Raw genomic sequence first — 15158 nt, forward strand, 5'->3', positions numbered from 1 at the left:
AAGTATCCAATTTCGTATCTTTAATTACTTATATCATTTTTTCAGAAGTTAAGTATAGAAGGAAGATGTGAATCTTGCTTAGATCCTAAATCTTTTAGTTATTCTGGGGTGGGGATGGGAAGGAAGTCCTAGGCCTTGTTTTAAGATATTCAGGTACTTAGGATTATGTTTACCACAGATTAAACACAACTTCATGAAGGAGAGAGGAGGGGTCAGTAGTGTTTAAAGCTTTTTAGAGAGGTTAATTGAAGATGGGGATTGAGGTTATCTACAAGGCAAATCGTTAATCAGTGGTGGGGTTGGGATTCTGGAAGGAGAAAACATTTAGGAAAAATGTTATAGGGTAATTTCCAACTTCAGCAGATATTCATTGAACACCTGCTTTGTGCCAGGTGTGTTTTTATTTATTTATTTTGTTGAGTTGGGTCTTAGTTGCAGCTCGCTGGCTCCTTAGTTGTGGCATGTAAACTCTTAGTTGCGGCATGCATGTGGGATCTAGTTCCCGGACCAGGGATTGAAGCCGGGCCGCCTGCATTGGGAGCGTGGAGTCTTAACCACTGCGCCACCAGGGAAGTCCTGATAAGTTTTCTCATGAAGCCGATCGTTGAAACGAACAATAAAAACACCAAATTGTAATGTGATCTGAGGAGGGCAGTTGATAAAGTGACTTACTGGCTACTTTTGAGGAGGTGACTTTAAGGTAAGGTATGAAAGACAAGGATTCAGTCACTTGAAAATAAAGCTAGCATGAAAATCTCAAGGTAGAAATGAGCTTGATGTATTTGAAGAATGGAAAGAAAGCCAGAGTTCTGGAACAGAGTGGATGAGAACCATAGAGTCATGAGATGAAGTTAAAGAAGTAGGCAGGGCCAGGCCATGTTGGTTCCTATGGACATGGTAAAGAGTTTAGACTCAAGGAAACCTTTTAAGGAAAGGTTTTACACAGAAAAGTCATGATATGTTACATGTTTTAAAGATTCCTCTGGCTGCTTTATTAAAGATGGACTGTAGGAGTACAGGAAAAGCAAGGAGATCAGTTAAGAGACTGTTAGAATTGACCAGGTCAGAGACCATGGTGGAGGAACTTAATATGATCACCAGGATAGGATAGAAAGGATTGTTGACCAATCATAAAGGCTAGTTCAACATAAACAACTTGACATGGCAGGCAGTGTGAATTTAGCTAGCGTAACCTTTAAGATGGAAATGAGAAATTTGGCATTGGTGGTTGGAATAACTGTCTATGGAGATATAGGCTTGGTAAAAGGTAATGCACAAGGGATTGGAGGCCATGATTGGTTCAACACATATTTATTGATAATATATTCACCTCCTAATATACCAAGAACTGTGCTAGCTGCTGGGGTTATAACAGTCAACAAAAACAGAGGCTCCTTTCTCATGGAATTGATGTTCTAATGAGGGTGGGGAAGATAAACAGTAAGTAAATATATACTGTGATGGATGGTAATCAGTACCATTAAAAATATATTAGGGAAATGTATTAGGGAAGGGTAGATATTGACAGGGGAAGGGTAGGCTTACTGTTTTATAAGGTGTGATTTAGGGAAACCCTCTCTAATTAGGTGACATTTGGGCTCACAGCTCTAAGTGAAGTTAAGGGAGTAGACCAGGTAGATATTTGGCTTAGGGGTGGGGGAGCTGAGGGTGGACTGTACTTGATGTGTTCTAGGAGCAGTAAGAGGGCCAGTGTGACTGAAATGGAGTAAGTGAGGCACGAGGAAGTAGAAGCTGACATTGTGAAGGTAGAAGAGCTAGAGTCAGGTTGTAGACTTTGGGTTTTCTTCTTTTTGATGGTGGAGGTGCAGATCCAGGGATGAAGATACAGGAGGGGTGAAAGGCAAGGCTATGGCTGAGCAGTGTAGCTTGTGGCTAACTGTGAGGCCAGATGTTTGAAGTGTCTGAGGCAATGATAAGAGAAGGGGATGTACAATAAAACAGATTTTTTAATCCCACAGGGAAGTAGGAAGAGTAGAGAAAGGTGGATTGGATGCATGAAGGCCTTGTAGTTCCTGATAATTAAGTTTATTTTGATTTGGGTTTTTTAAAATTAATGAATTAATTTTAAAAAATATCTATCTATCTATCTGGCTATCTGGCTGCGCCGGGTCTTAGTTGCAGCATGCGGGATCTTTTACTTGCAGCATGCGGGATCTGGTTCCCCGATCAGGGATCGAACCCTGGCCCCCTGCATTTGGAGTGTGGAGTCTTAACCACTGGACCATCAGGGAAGTCCCTGGATTTGGGCTTTTTTTTTTTTGCGGTACGCGGGCCTCTCACTGATGCGCAGGCTCAGCAGCCATGGCTCACGGGCCCAGCCGCTCCTCAGCATGTGGGATCTTCCCAGACCGGGGCACGAACCCGTGTCCCCTGCATCGGCAGGCAGACTCCCAACCACTGCGCCACCAGGGAAGCCCCGGGCTTTTTAAAATTGTAAAATGTGCATAACAAAATTGACCAGTTTGACTTTATTTTTTTATGATAAGTTAACACTTGCTATACATGAATTAGGTAAGCTTCTTCATGCGTACAAAGCATCTGAATGTTCAGTTTCATCTGCACAGTATTGCTCACTTTTCTTTACTCAAAGCAGATATACGACTGAGATGGATTGAAAGAATAAGTTGACTCATTTCACATTGTCAAGGGGGCCTTCTCTTGCTGTTGCTTCTACCTGTAAATTGAGAAATGAAATACCCAAGAGTACTCCCTTTTAAAAAACTTTAATAAAAAGGGGATTTCCAAATCACATCATGATTGATTGAGAGATGGTGTCAGGAGTATAGAAGCAACACTCATGATCAGTTAAAGACCTTTCCCTGGGAATTCCCTGGCAGTCCAGTGGTTAGGACTCCGAGCTTTCACTGCCGAGGGCCCAGGTTCAAACCCTGGTGAGGGAACTAAGATCCCGCAAGCCACGTAGTGCAGCCAGAAAATAAAATAAAGACTTTTTCCTCTAAATTGAAAGAAGAGGTCTGGTTACTTTGCTCATTGACATTGAATACTAAGAAAAAAACCCCCACAGCTATAGAACTCCGAGTTGTCTCTAAATCCAGTGTTCCTTAGCTGCCTAAAGCTAGTGAAGTAAAAATACATTAGCCTCACCCTTGACATTTTCAAATTTAACATATTCAAAGATCCTCTGTGATCTCCAAAACACATGATTCCAAATTGTGTCCCAGTAAAATGGCATTTATTACGAGTGCATCATGACAAGTACTCAGCATGAGTGAGCTTAAATAAATGTTAAGCATCTACAACTCTGTGTGACCTTATTGTTCTTATTTTGTCATCATATTTCATCCTATCAGTAACTTCCCTCTGAAATAAGTAATGAAGGAATTTTATAAATTTCATAAATGATGGAATCATTAAATTTGGGATATGTACAAATGTGGGCATTTGGAAAGAGCTCAATATGTTCTTCCTGAACATTGACCATTTTAACCGTTTTTATTTTTATTGTTTTTTACTTATTTTTTATTTTAATTTTTTGGCTGCATTGGGTCTTTGTTGCTGCGCACGGGCTTTCTCTAGTGGTGAGTGGGGGCTACTCTTTGTTGTAGTATGCGGGCTTCTCATTGCGGTGGCTTCTCTTGCTGCAGAGCACGGGCTCTAGGCACGCGGGCTTCAGTAGTTGTGGTTCGTGGGCTCTAGAGCACAGGCTCAGTAGTTGTGGCGCATGGGCTTAATTGCTCTGCAGCATGTGGGATCTTCCTGGACCAGGGATCAAACCCATGTCCCCTGCATTGACAGGCGGACTGTTTAACCACTGCGCCACCAGGGAAGTCCCTAACGGTTTTTAAATGTACAATTCCCTGGCATAAATATATTCACAGTGTTGTGCAACCATCGCCACTATCCCTCTCCACAACTTTTTTATCAGCCCAATCCCTGATAAACATTATTCTACTTTCTGTTTCTGTGAATTTGCCTATTCTGAGTAGCTCGTATAAGTGGAATCATACAATGTTTGTTCTTTCATGGCTGGTTTATTTCACTTAGCATAATGTCCTCAAGGTTCATCTGTGTTGTAGCATGTATCACAGTGTCCTTTTTAAGGCTGAATAATATTCCATTGTATGTACATACCATATTTTGTTTATCCGCCCATCTATTGAGGGAAATTTGAGTTGTTTCCACCTTATGGCTATTGTTAATAATACTGCTATGCACGTGGGTGTACAAATACCTGTGTGACTTCCTCCCTGCTTTTAATTCTTTTGGATATATACCCAGAAGTAGAATTGCTGGATCATTTGGTAGTTTTGTTTAAATATTTTAAGAACTGCTATATTTTCTTCCACAGTGGTTGCACCATTTTACATTCCCACCAATAACATACAAGGGTTATAATTCTCCACATCTTTGCCTGGATTTGGCTTATAGTTTGTTTTTGGTTTTGAACAGTGGAATGTTTTAAGTATATTTATTTCCTTAAAAGAAGGTTTATCTTAGATCATTTTCTAGTAGGTTTAGAATTAACACATCCTCATGCTCTGCTATAAGGTCAGAACTGGTAAAGAAAGTTGTCACCTGGTTAAATTTTAGTGAGAGATCCTCACAGGAATTAAAATTATGGACCCTTGAAAAGAATTCATTGCCAAAAACTTATGGTTATTCTGTCTATGTAACCTGGCTGTGGTGTTTAATGTACCAAGTACCTTCACTTGGCTTAGGAGAAAGCTATGTGTTTTGATTACTGGACAGGAATAACTATGATCTCCCAGGATAGGACAAGATGATTAAATGAGTTAGAATGCTTTTTTCCCCCCAAAGGATACACTTGAAAATTGGAAATTTTATAAGGAGGTGGAGAAATTTTCATCATGCTGTTGACTGACACACTGTCTGTGTAACAGTTGGGAAAAGACATTCCTTGTTCAGATGGATAATAGACTGATAAAAGTTACTAAGGGGAAAAAAAAAGTGCTGATGGGATTACAGCTCCTGCAGAGAGGATTTTGAAGCTTTGTACCTTGTTTGCAATTGTCATTAAGATTTGGAAATTTTGAAATAGATCATATTCATGCTTCAATATTGTTATAGTTATGCTTTTCCTTGGTAAATCACATGTTTTAATTTGAAAAAGTTTACTTTAGAAGCTTATCATGTTATATGAATATTATGAATAAACTGAGTGGTTTAAACTTGCCTTCCAGATTTTACTAGTTCCTCTTCCTCCAGTTCTTTGTCTTTGACTCAGGATTCTTTTTCTTTAATATGCACTGGATGTTTCTGCATTAGAAAAATGTTCATAAAGATTATATTGTTGAGTGCCTACTGTTTCTGGTTCTTTGATAACATGCTTTTTGCTTTTACTCAGAAAATAACTGTGGTTAGATTGTCATATAGTCTACCACAGACAGTAAGGATATTGTGAAAGAAATTCTGGCTATCTGTGTAGCATGACCTTTCAAAACTGTTTTCTTTGCTGTAAGCATCTCACTTAGCCTTTTGACTGCCACATGACAGGGGAAGTAGTGTATAAAAGGCAATATAAATGGCTGCCTTGTTGATCTCAGTACAATTTTCCAATATAAGAGCTTGCTAAACAGTCACATGTTATCAAATATCATCGTTTTGTTTATGTAGAGGATGAACTAGTTTTATGCATTATACATAGAGTACATTTTAAATGTAATTTTTAAAATAAAATAATAGTAAATTATAATTGTAAAAATTGAAATGGAAAATCATTTTTGTTACTTTGAAGAAGGATCTAAATTTTTTATTCAGAGTTTTAAGAATTATTAATGAATGGAGATTATTATATACAGTTGATGACTACACATCTACTATTTTTGTGGGCAGAGGTTTTAAAGCAACTTTGGAATTGTCTTTCTGTTGTTCCTGAGCAGCCAAGAGAGTCTTTAAAACTGTGAAAGGGCTTAGAGAACATGAGGAAGCACCAGCCTGATTTTACTTTAATCTTATTTTCACTAGTAGCTTAGCTCTGTAATGTATTTATTTATTCATCCGTCAGCAGATAGTTACTGAGGTCCTGTATCAGGCACTGTGCAGAAAGAACTGCAAAGACGAAAGAGCCTGTAACTGTCATTCAGGAACTCACTCTCTAGGTTTCAGCAAGGGTGGCAGGAATGGAGATGAACAGGATCACAATTCCTTGCTGTAGATGCTAATGTCACTTCCCTCCTAGAATCCAGAGTTAAAGACAAAGGTGATAAGGAGAAGTAGTTAGGGGCATGAGGACGGTCAGGATTCTTAGGTAGGAAGAGAGGAGAAGAAGCAACTGTGGGTGATAGCAAAAATCTAGAACTTAGGTTTATCAGTAACACTGAGGTCATAGTCACAGTAAAATGGGGAGTGGGTTCCCATCAAATGGATTCTCCATGCCAGATGCTGCCGAGGGGCTTTACATCTGTTATTGCTGTTAATCCATTTTTAAAAAGTGTGAAATTTAGCATCTATACAGAAGAGCACATGAGAACTTAAATTTCTAGTTTAAAGAATGATGAGAAATGAACAACTCTGCATAACAGCCAGATCAGTAATAAGTGCCTTCTTCGATCGTATCTCCCTCCCTCTCCCCAAGCTATACTTTGCTGAATTTTTTGTTATTTTCTTAAGCTTTTCTTTATAACTTTACCATCTCTGTTTGCATCTCTGAACAATATTTGACTTTATGTTTATGTTTAAGTAAATGGAATCAAATATTCTTTTTTTGATTTTACATTGTTAGTACGGTTCATTCATGGTGATGTGTATAGCTGTATTAATTTCCTGTATTGTAAAATATATAATTTATTGATCCATTCTATTAATGCACATTTAGGTTGTGTCTAGTTTTTGGAGACTGTGAAAAATTTCACATTGAATACCCATGTACGTGTGACAGCCTTGGATAAGAGTTTTCCTAGGATGTATACCTAGTAATGGAATTTTTTTTTTCTAATTTTATTTATTTTTGGCTGCATTGTGTCTTTGTTGCTGTGTGCGGGCTTTCTCTAGTTGCAGTGAGCAGGGGCTACTCTTCGTTGCTGTGCGTAGGCTTCTCATTGCTGTGGCTTCTCTTGTTGTGGAGCGCAGGCTCTAGGTGTGCGGCTCAGTAGTTGTGGCACCGGGCTTAGTTGCTCCACGACATGTAGGATCTTCCCGGACGAGGGATGGAACCTGTGTCCCCTGCATTGGCAGGAGGATTCTTAACCACTCTGCCACCAGGGAAGTCCACTAATGGAATTTTTTTTTTTTTTTTTTTGCGGTACGCGGGCCTCTCACCGCTGTGGCCTCTCCCGTTGGGGAGCACAGGCTCTGGACGCACAGGCTCAGCGACCATGGCTCATGGATCCAGCCACTCCACGGTATGTGGGATCTTCCCAGACCGGGGCACGAACCTGTGCCCCCTGCATTGGCAGGCGGATGCTCAACCACTGCGCCACCAGGAAAGCCCCCTCTAATGGAATTTTTGATGCCAAACTTCTTGGAAGAGGTTGAATCAATTCATTCTCCCTCCAGCAGTGATCTATGAAATGGTATCTCATTGTGGTTTTAATTTACATTTCTTTGGTGACTAATGAGTTTGAATATTCTACCCCTGCCTCATATGCTTATGGGACTTTTGGCTCCTGTGAAATTTCTATTTAATTATTTTGCCCATTTTTCTGTTGGGTTTATGTTCTTTGCCTATTCATTTTCTCACTGAAGTGTATTAAAATTAATTTATTCTATCAGCTTTTATTCACTTGTTTAACATTCTTCATTGAGTCTCCTCTTGTTTTTTGCATGAAGAGCAATACCTTAATGTGGCCTGCCAGAATGGAGATTTGGCCAGCCCCTCCACTACCATTCTGCCTCTGTTTTCCATCTCGCTCTGTTCCAAAGGGTAATCTTTGAATTCCTCAAATACTTAAGGTTTCTTAGGTCTTTGCGTATGTTCTTTTTCCCTTTGCCTAGCCAATTTCCTCTTCAAGTCTGTGTTAAAATATCCCCTTCTCTTGGAAAACGCTCTTGGCTCTACTTGCCTCAAATTCAACATACTTTGTGTCTCTATACTTACTTATGAAAAATACAGTAATTTTAGTCAGATGACTAGTCAGGAGGAGAAAGAGAGCTGTCAACATGTTCTTTTCTACCAGGGGATTAAAAAATGTATGTGTAAAGTGATAAACAAGGATTAAAGCTGTTGAGTTTAAATAGTGAATGATTTGGGGACATCATAATGTTAGCCTCATCAATGTTGTTGCCCACTCCTCTTCATAATTCCGTTTTCTGTTTGGTTGGAGAAGGGCGATAAGGAAAACACAGTGGTAGAGTACACAGAGCATTGGACTGAATGTAACTGAGGGAGCATATATGAGGTTTTTCTTTTTTTTAATTGAAACAGTTTATGTACAATATTATGTTAGTTTCAGGTGTACCACATAGTGATTTGAAATATGCGTACATTATGAAATGATCACCAAGATAAGTCTAATAAGCATCTATCCCTATACAAAGTTATTATTGACCCTATTCCTTATGCTGTATATTATATACCTGTGACTTATATAACTGCAGGTTTGTACCTTTTAATCCCCTTCACTTATTTTGCCCATTCCTCACCCCCCTTTCTTCTGGCAAACACCTGTTCGCTCTCTGTATCTATGAGTCTGTTTTCATTTTGTTTTATTTGTTTGGTTTTTAGATTCCACTTGTGACTGAGATCATGCAGCATTTGTTGTTTCGTCTGACTTATTTTACTTAGCATAATGCCCTCTAGATCCAGTCATGTTGTCAAAAATGGCAAGATCCCCTCCCGCCTTTATGGCTGAGTAATATTCCACTATAGATACAGATATTACACCTTCTTTATCAATTTGTCTATTGATGGACACTTAGGTTGCTTCCGTATCTTGACTGTTGTAAATAATACTGCAGTAGACATTGGAGTGCATATATCTTTTTGAATTAATATTTTGATTATTTTTGGACAGATTACCCAGAAGTGAAATTGCTGGCTCATATGGCAGTTCTATTTTTAATTTTTTGAGGAGTCTCCATACTGTTTTCCAATCATGGCTGCACCAGTTTACAATCCCACCAACAATGCACAGTGTTCCCTTTTCTCCACATCCTCGCCAACACTTGTTACTTGGTTTTTTGTTTGATGATAGCCATTCTGACAGGTGGAGGTGGTATCTCATTGTAGTTTTGGTTTACATCTCCCTGATGATTAGTGATGTTGAGCATCTTTTTTTTTGTGTGGTACGCGGGCCTCTCACTGTTGTGGCCTCTCCCGTTGCGGAGCATAGGCTCCGGACGCGCAGGCTCAACGGCCATGGCTCACGGGCCTAGCCGCTCCGCAGCATGTGGGATCTTCCTGGACCAGGGCACGAACCCGTGTCCCCTGCATCGGCAGGCAGACTGTCAACCACTGCGCCACCAGAGAAGCCCTGAGCATCTTTTTAATGTGTCTGTTGGCCATCAGTATGTCTTCTTTGGAAAAACATCTGTTCAGGTTCTCTGCCCATTTTGTAATTGGATTGTTTGTTTTTTGATGTTGAGTTGTATGAGTTTATATTGTGGGTGTTAACCCCTTATTGGATATCTTGTTTCTAGATATCTTCTCCCATTCAGTGGGCTGCCTTTTCATTTTGTTGATAGTTTCCTTTGCTGTGCAAAACCTTTTTAGTTTGACGTAGTCCCACTTATTTTTGGTTTTGTTTCCCTTGTCCGAGGAGACATATCCCCCCAAATATTGCCAAGACCAATGTCAAAGAGCATGCAGCATGTGATTTCTTGTATGAGTTTTATGGTTTCAGACATTTAAGTCTTTAACCCATTTTGAGTTTATTTTTGTATACTATGTAAGAAAGTAGTTTAGTTTGATTCTTTTTCATGTAGCTGTCCAGTTTTCTGAACAACATTTATTGAAGAGGCTCTCTTTTCCCCATTGTATATCCTTACCTCCTTTGTTGTAGATTAATTGATGTATAAGTGTGGGTTCATTTTTGGATTCTCTATTCTGTTCCTTGATCTGTGTGTCTGTTTCTGTGCTAGTACCATACTGTTATTTTTTTTGTTCTGTTTTGTTTTGTTTTGGCTGTGCTGCATGGCTAGTGGGATCTTAGTTCCCCATCCAGGGATCAAACTTGGGCCCTTGGCAGTGAAAGTGTGGAGTTCTAACCACTGGACGGCCACGAATTCCCCCATACTGGTTTTTTCTTTCATAAAGATATTTATTTATTTATTTGGCTGCACTGGATCTTTGCTGTGACATGCCTGATCTTTGTTGTGGCATGTGGGATCTTTGCTGCGGCATGCGGGATCTTTAGTTGCAGCATGCAAACTCTAAGTTGTGGCATGTGGTATCTAGTTCCCTGACCAGGGATTAGACCTGGGCCCCCTGCATTGGGAGTGTGGAGCCTTAGCCGCTGGACCACCAGGGAGGTTCCCCCCCCCGCCCCATACTGTTTTGATTACTGTAGCTTTATAGTATATGTAGTTTTATTTCGGGGGCATGATACTTCCAGCTTTGTTCTTCCTCAAGATGGTTGCGGTCTTTTGTGTTCATATGTGATTTTTAATCACGGTCTTGCAGCTACCTAAACTATGTGTTTGACTAAACTAGTGAAGTCCAAATTGCTGTAACAGACTGAAAATGAATAATATCTCAAACATAATAGACGTTTATTTCTTACTCATGGAACAGTCCAAAGTGGATGGTCCTCTTTGGTAGGTGGTTCTATTCCAGGTGGTTTCTTTCGTCTCATGACTCTTTCTTCCTTTGTGACCAGTGAAAGAGGAAAGAGAAGGTGTAGGTGGCATACAGACTTTCTTAAACGCTCTAACCTGAAGTGACACAGGTCATTTCTACTCAACATTCCACTGGAGAGAACTTAGTATATGATCATTCTTACTGCACAGGAGGTTGGAATATCTAGTGTGCCAAGTGCACCGCCACAGTCCCATAACTGTGGAAGGAGATAAGCAGTCTCTACTACAGTGGTCTTCAGAAAGTCATCTTATTTCTGTAGTCTTAGTTCTTAATGTATAAAATAAAAGATCTGTACTCAGAAGATTTATAACACACACATCCTACTTCCTTAGTGATTCACATTAAAAGGCACAAGGAAAGTGTTTCCATTGTGTCTCCATTCACCTTCCTTATTTATTTGGTTGCACTGGGTCTTAGTTGTGGCAGGTGGGCTCCTTAGTTGCGGCCCCAGGGCCTCTTAGTTGTGGCTCACCAGCTCTTTAGTTGTGGCAGGCAGGCTCCTTAGTTTAAGCGGCTCGTTGGCTCCTTAGTTGCGGCATTTGAACTCCTGGTTGCAGCATGCATGTGGGATCTAGTTAGTTCCCTGACCAGGGGTTGAACCCAGGCCCCCTGCATTGGGAGCGTGGAGTCTTATCCACTGTGCCATCAGGGAAGTCCCTACATTCACCTTCTTCTAATGCAGATTTTAAGGAATATGAGGTGATAAAGCTGCTTTTCATCACTGTTCGTTCCTTGTTATCACAGCCAGGCTGCTTATAGTTCTGTAACTTTATCCAGGTCCTGGGTACAAACCTCATCATGGTCCTATAGTGAATGGAAGCTTATTATGGGAGATGAAATAATTCTGAGGTTATGTGTTTGTGCCAGGTTGTAGACAAATATATTAGTTGGTTTTGAAATACTAAATTAAGAACTTGTTTACATAAGAATTTTACATACAAACATCTAATTAAGGAAGCTGACTAGAGCTTGCATCAGTTTGTTCATAAATTTGGATTCTACTTTTCAGTAGTTATGATTTCAAGAAAATTGTCTTCATAGTTTTTGTAACTGAAGTTTGATAGATCAAAGTTGAGTAATGGAAATATACCTCCTTATTTGAGGGAAATGACACTAGATTACTAGACAAGATTATAACTGGTAATTTAATTTTAGCTTTTATTTCTCAGTTCCATTTAAATATCAATAGGATTTTGGTCTGAGTGATTATAATTTCAGAGGTTAACTTATTTGCTAATATAATGAAGCTATTTGTTTATAAGTAGAAAAGATTTCTTATGAGAAATGCCGTTGAGAAAAATATGTATTTAAGGAAGTGTGTGTGTGTGTGTGTGTGTGTGTGTGTGTGTGTGTGTGTGTGTGTGTGTTTAAAGAAACAAATGAGGGCTTCCCTGGTGGCGCAGTGGTTAAGAATCCACCTGCCAATGCAGGGGACACGGGTTTGAGCCCTGGTCTGGGAAAATCCCACATGCCACGGAGCAACTAAGCTCGTGCACCACAACTACTGAGCCTGCGCTCTAGAGCCCATGAGGCACAACTACTGAAGCCCGTGCGCCTAGAACCCGTGCTCTGCAACAAGAGAAGCCACCGCAATGAGAAGCCCGCACACAGCAACTAGAGAATGCCTGCAGGCAGCAACGAAGACCCAACACAGACAAAAATAAATAAATAAATAAATTTATTTAAAAAAAAAGAAATGAATCAATTCTTGGCTGTAGTATAATTTGTTCTCTTAACCTAGTATATCCAATCATCTATTGCTGTAACAAACTATCACAAAACTTAGTGATGTAAAACATCCATTTTGTTATGCCTTTGCACTGTGGTCAAGAACTTGAACAGGGCACAGCAGGGTAAGCTTGTCTCTGGTTCATGATGTCTGGGCCTCAGATGGAGAAACTCAAAGTCTGAGGGTCAGAGTTGTAAAGGCCTAGTCACTAAGAAGTCTGGCTGTTGGTGCTGGCAGTCATTTGGGGTTGGTCAAAACACCTATATATGGCTCTTAAAATGAGCATCTCACAAACAAGTGTTGGAATAGATAACAAGTGGAAGCTGCCAGTTTCTTAAACCTGGGTCTACTAGTGTATTACCTCTGCTTTATTTAATTGGTCAAGCAGTCACCAAATTCAGATTCAAGGGGAGGGAACATAGCCCTCACTTCTTAATAGGAGGAAGGTAAAAGAATTGGGGGGCTTGTTTTAAATTCATCGCAGGTCATTAGGCAGAACTCTTTATCATGTAATTATAAGTCCTTTTGAGTTAGTTTTCCATGTTCTGTTAGATAATTTGGAGTCTTAAAGCTCTCTTTCATTGCGAATGTTTTAACCAATACATTTTAAAATTCTTTGAGAGTATTCCCTCAGTTTCCACATGATGTCAGTTTTGAAGCTGAGACATGAAGTCAAATGGACCTCTAATGGTAGCTTTTACTTAAAAATTAGACAGCCTAAAATAAATGGATAAATTTTCAGAAACATACAACCTTCCAAGACTGAATGATGAAGAAATAGAAAATCTAAACAGACTGATTACTAGTAAAGAGATTGATCTGTAACAAAAACCTCTCAACAAACAAAAGTTCAGGACCAGGTAGCTTCACTGGTGAATTCTACCAAACATATAAAGAAGAATTACCAGTCTTTCTCAAATTCTTCCAAAAAATAGAAGAGTAAGAACACTTCCAAACTCATATTATGAGGTCAGCATTACCCTGATACCAAAACCAGACAAGGACACCACAACAAAGGAAAATTACAGGCCAGTATCCCTGATGAACATAGATGCAGAAGTCCTCAACAAAATATTAACAAATCAAATTTAGCAGTATGTTAAAAGAATCATACACCATGATCAAGTGGGATGTATTTCAGGTATGCAAGATGGTCCACATTTGTAAATCAGTCAATGTGATAACACCACACAGACAAAATGAAGGATGGAAATCATGTGCTTATCTTAATAGGTGGAGAAATTTGACAAAATTTAACATCCATTTATGATAAAAACTCAACAAACTGTATTTAGGGAACGTACCTCAACATAATAAGGGCCATATAGGACAAGCCCACAGCTAACATCATACTCACTGGTGAAAAGAAATAGCTGAAAGCTTTTCCTTCAAGATCAGGGACCAAAGATGCCCACTCTTGCCATTTTTATTCAACATAGTCTGGAAGTCCTAGCCAGAGTAATTAGGCAAGGGAAAAAAAAAAGGCATCCAAACTGGAAAAGAAGTAAAACTGTCCCTATTTACAAATGACATGATATTCTATATTGTATATAGAAAACCCTAAAGACTTCACCAAAAATATGTTAGAACTGATAAATGAATCTAGTAAAGTTGGCAGATACAAAAACCAATATACAAATATCTGTTGCATTTCTGTATGCTAACAATGAACTATTAGAAAGAAAAAATAAGAAAACAATCCCATTTACAATTGCAAGAAATAGAGTAAAATATCTAGGAATAAATTTAACCAAGGAGGTCAAAGACTGAAAACTTTAAGACATTGATGAAAGAAAGTGAAGAAGACACAAACGGAAAGATACTACATGCTCATGATTTGGAAGAATTAATGTTGTTAAAATATCCATTCTGTCCAAAGCAATCTACAGATTCAATGCAATCCTTACCAAAATTCAAATAACATTTTTCACAGAAACAGAACAAAGAACCCTAAGATTTCTGTGGAACCACAAAAGGCCGCAAATAGTCAAAGCATTCTTGAGAAAGAACAAAGCTGGAGACACTATACTTCCTGATTTCAAACTATGTCACAAGGTTATAGATATCATAATAGTATGACATTGACATTAAAAGCAGACATATAGACCAATGGAAAATAATAGCCCAGAAATAAATCCATGCATGTATGGTCAATTAATTTATGACCATAACAAAGGAGCCAAGAATATACAATGGAACATGGCAGCCTCTTCAATAAAAGGTGTTGGGAAAACTGGACAGCCACATGCAAGAGAATGAAACTGGACCACCATCTTACACCATACACAAAATAAACTGAAAATGGATTGAAGACTTAAATGTTTTAGACCTGGAACTATAAACTCCTACAAGAAAACATAGGCTTTAACCTCATTGTTGTTGGTCTTGGTGATGATTTTTTGTATTTGACATGAAAAGCAAAGGGAACAAAAGCAAAAATAAACAAGTGGGACTACATCAAATTAAAAACCTTCTTCAGGGAGTTCCCTGGTGGTCTAGTGGTTAGGATTCGGCACTTTACTGCCACGACCCAGGTTCAGTCCCTGGTTGGGGAACTGAGATCCCACAAGCCACATGGCATGGCCAATAATAATAATAATGATAATAATAATAAAATAAAAGCTTCTGCACAACAAAGGAAACCATCAACAAAAAGAAAAGGCAACTTAGCAAATGGGAGAAAATCCTAAA

General features: G+C 39.1%; 1 protein-coding gene across 9 annotated transcripts in view; it reads left to right on the forward strand.

Moving 5' to 3' along the window:
* The window catches only part of PIK3CB (phosphatidylinositol-4,5-bisphosphate 3-kinase catalytic subunit beta), a 190979-nt gene that overhangs the window by 47021 nt on the left and 128800 nt on the right, over window positions 1–15158 (forward strand). Inside the window, exon 1 of one of the 9 annotated variants that reach the window (XM_030761528.2) lies at window positions 6–7514. The exons of 7 other annotated variants lie outside the window; for them this stretch is intronic. The gene's annotated coding sequence lies outside the window, so the exon portion shown is untranslated. Of the gene's footprint in view, window positions 1–5; window positions 7515–15158 lie in introns of those variants that run through there. One more of the 9 variants, XM_089911082.1, reaches the window with a different exon arrangement.

The sequence above is a fragment of the Delphinapterus leucas genome, chromosome 4, assembly GCF_059928025.1.
Source record: "Delphinapterus leucas isolate spDelLeu-1000000601 "Yukka" chromosome 4, BTC_Dleu_Yukka2, whole genome shotgun sequence".
Lineage (NCBI taxonomy): Eukaryota > Metazoa > Chordata > Mammalia > Artiodactyla > Monodontidae > Delphinapterus > Delphinapterus leucas.